Source organism: Pteropus medius, unplaced genomic scaffold (genome assembly GCF_902729225.1).
Source record: "Pteropus medius unplaced genomic scaffold, Ma_sr-lr_union100, whole genome shotgun sequence".
Lineage (NCBI taxonomy): Eukaryota > Metazoa > Chordata > Mammalia > Chiroptera > Pteropodidae > Pteropus > Pteropus medius.
In genome coordinates, this window is record NW_024342471.1 from 22836625 (window position 1) to 22840549 (window position 3925).

The 3925-nt window shown below is 41.1% G+C and overlaps 1 pseudogene; it reads left to right on the top strand.

The window, feature by feature from the left end:
* The first annotated feature begins 1140 nt into the window (after positions 1 to 1140).
* LOC120604186 (uncharacterized) lies at positions 1141 to 1259 on the top strand (annotated as a pseudogene).
* The last annotated feature ends 2666 nt before the right edge of the window (positions 1260 to 3925 follow it).

A 3925-nucleotide genomic window follows, 5' to 3' on the forward strand; every position in this document is an offset into this window, starting at 1 on the left:
ATCCTGAAAGCTTTCTGACAGTATGACAAGTTAAATTTTTCACAACACACTTTGGCCTCTAAAACAATCAGTTGCAAAATGCCAGACATAGTCAGGAGGGATGATTCACGACTTCTACACCTGTTCTGAGGTGGCGAGAACGAACAGTGGGTGGCAGTTACGCCAAAGCAGCCATTTGGGCTCTCCCTCCTTCTTGGCCAATTAACTCTAAAAAAGATCCTCTGAGTTTATGAGAAAAATGTCTCGGACCTAACTTCCTGGAAAATCACAGGTTGGCGTACATGGGTGCATATTGAAATGTTCTGATCATTAGCAAAAAGAGAGACAGACAGACAGACAGACAAAGAGAAATATTCTAAATAAACTGGCTTTAATAAAGCTGGCCATTTTTTTAAGAGTCAACTCGTTACTTACAATAACAGGGCACATAGCTCATCTTTATGAAAATCACCCAAAGTGCTTAACTGAAATTCAGATTCCAGGGTCTTGTCTGAAATGTACTAAATTGGGATTGTGGAGCTTCATTTCTAAAGAGAAGCCCAGAGGACACTTACATTAAATGACACTCACTGGCTTTGAAGCGCAGACTAGATATCCGAGCCGCACGGGTCAAACACATGCAGATCTCCTCTGATTCTTTAAGTTTCAAAAAGCCCGTGTCTGTTTGGATTTCAATTCAGAATTGCTGAGGTCCTTTTCTGGGAATGTCTCTTCTCGCATGTCCAGTTCCAAGTGTCCTCCTCACGCTGGCTCTCAGTATGAGCGAATCCTAAGGATGCGCAGCTTGGAGAGTGTCACACGTGTCACTTCGCCCGAAGCTGCTGGACACGGGTTGAGTCAGCAGAGTTCTTCCTCCTCCGTGGGAGCAGCTTTGTCCTCTTATTCCGCATACGTTCGTGGTCCTCGGCACAGTCATTGGGAGGCTGGGATTCGGAATTAAACTTCTGAGATTTCTCATAGTTATTTAAGTAAGTCACTAGGCAAGGCATGGTAAAATCCTTCACGTTTCTCATTTTAGCAATGTGGTTATTCTTGTATGTTGAAAACACACACTCATGAGACTGCACACACACACACACACACACACACACACACACACACACACAACTTTGAAAAGTCCAATCATAAAATGTAAATATAGTCTACGGCCATGCCACCTTGAACAAGCCCGATCCCATCTGATCTCAGAAACTAAGCAGGGTCAGGCTTGGTTAGTACTTGGATGAGAGACCACCTAGGAAGACCAGGTGCTACAGGTGTAAAAAATAAAAAAATAAGGGACTGTAAGCTGACAAGATCCTCACAATCTGCGAGGTCAACCAAGAGTTGCCTCGCCTTAACAAAATAAATAAACAAACAAACAAACAAATAAATAAAAATGTAAATATATATTATAGATTAATAATCATATCATTAATTATGTATTGTAATATGTTGTAATTAATTACATGACTATAAAATACATTATAATTATATGTCATATGAAAAATTGACAATTTTCCTCCAATTTATATTTTAAAATTTCTTCATATTTTTATCCAGCTATTCCACAGGGATACTCCAAATATTGAAACAGTAATCCCTTTAATGATGTTAATGAGTGGGCTGTTTTCCCTCATTCTTCCTTATTAGCAGCAATAATGTTTGTCCCATCCTGACACAGAAAAGAAAACGCCCTTTGCTCTCACTTAATTAAAAATGAAATGCATTTTTTCAAATCGCTAAATTGACATAGGAAGAGAAATTAAAGCTGTGCTATGCAATTAAGGAAAACTCTCCACATCATTTCTCTAGAGTTAGTGAAACGCAACATGTTCAGCCAGAACCTTCCTCCCACCTACATAGAAACCCTGTGGGTGACAGAGCCTCCCCCCAAAGGCTGGCTCATGGGGGATGCTCTGAAGCCCCACAGACGGTGGCACTGCCTGAAGCTCTTCAGCCAAGCCACCCTGAAAGCATAATGCCCTCCTCCTGCATGCCCGACATAGCAGCACCCTACATGGGATGGAGGGAGCTGAGCTTTACTGAATTTGCCGAGTGTGTCTGCTACCTAGCTGACGCATGTGCTGTTTCATTTAATCCTCATAACTGCTCTACCAGGCAGGTGTGATTCTCGCCGGGGATCGGTCGGTCAGATGTCATCTCCCGATGAGGCCCCCACTGATCACCCAGCTAAGCAGCGCGAGCTTTCTTCCCTGGCCTCGTGGGTACACGTGCTTCCGTGCATTGCCAGCCCTAGGATGGCGCTACCTGTCAGTAGGGACCGTATCTGTTCATTCATCCTGGCATGCCTGGGACCTGGCAGACTCTTTCGGAGCAGGTGCTCACATAATAAATGAATATCCTGGAAGAAATTGAGCAGAAGATGAACTGTAGCAGATATCTTCTCTCTGACTTACCCCAAGAAAGGCCTTCCCTATTTCAAATGAGAAATACTCGTTTCAAAACCACTGTTACATATAGACACGAAACTAGATAGCGTTCAACATTTATTCAAAGATACAGGAAGAGACACGTGAATGAGCCATTGCTGGACTGGATTAAAGGACTTACCCAACCCTGATAAGGACAGGTAGCACCCAGGATCAGAGTAAGTTTGATTTTGATGTCGAAAGATGGCTGTTTAGAACGCCACATTGCATTTTTCCATAGCTTCAATGTCATGCCTGGTGGTTAAATTCTGAACCGACTCTCAAAGCTGTTTAATTAAAAAGAAACTAACAATCTCAGTCGTTATGGGGACAGGTGGACATATGGGGCAAAGAGAACCTTCTGATGGCTCCTTTTTGAGGTGAAAAGCAGACACCACAGGCATTTTTCAATAATAAAAATAGATTATCTTGGCCAGTCTGTTCCACCTGACTCTGTGTACCTCTTCTGGCTGCCTAACCAGTCCCTTCTAGGCTCCCATTGATGTATGAGTTCATCTAGCAGATAGGAACTCAAGAATTTTATACTTAAACGGAATAAACGTACATATAACTGTGGTAGGGAGCGCCCACAAAAAAGGTAATAGAAAAAAATGCAGCAATGGCTAAAAAAACACTGTACCGCAAAGTGGTTTAAAGCATAGGATTAGACCTGAATCCGTGAGTTGAAGCATGCATGTATGTGTGTAAAACACATATCTGATTAATATTTTTGCATAAATGTTACATGCTATATGTGTAATTCTGACCCAGTGTCTCTACTCGGCAATGAATGTTACTTCGTAATCTTAGATATCTTCCTCGCTCTTTTTAACTGCTGTGTAATATTCCACGGTAAACTGATGGCCGCCCCGGTGTGCTCAGATCACGGCAAGCTTCTCTTACAAGGAGCTCTGTGGCTGTGGGAACTGAGCTGATTCAAGCTGGGAAAATGTTCTCACAGAAAGCTTGTTTACAACCTCAGTGGTTTTAAGTTTGGAACAGCACGCACTTGAAAGACTTAGAATTTTAAAAAGCAATTAAGACATAAAATCTGAATATACAGTTGGCTATAAGGACGAGCATTACTACTAGACATGGCTGAGATAAGACTTAGTGAAAAGAGTTATGATTATGTTTATGTTTGGGCCCCAGAGGTAAATCTGAAATGCTTAGCAGCAATAGAGCTTGGCAGAGAAATATTTTTCCAGCAAAATTCCAATATCTTGTTAAAGTCTCTTTTCCCCCATGTTCTAACTTTCAGTGTTAATAGTATATTCCTACTATCCTTTATAAATATCTATATTATTTCATCACACTGCTTTTATTTGTCACATGTCTGCTTCCTTTAATCAATTCTGAGATTGTTTTGAAGACATATTCATTTGTCTATCACCTGTATCTTACACACTGCCTGACATAAACCAGGTACTCAAAAAGGTGATTGGAGTGAATGAATTAATTAACCAATCAATGACTTCATAAAAAAAATAACTGATCCATATGCCAACTCATCT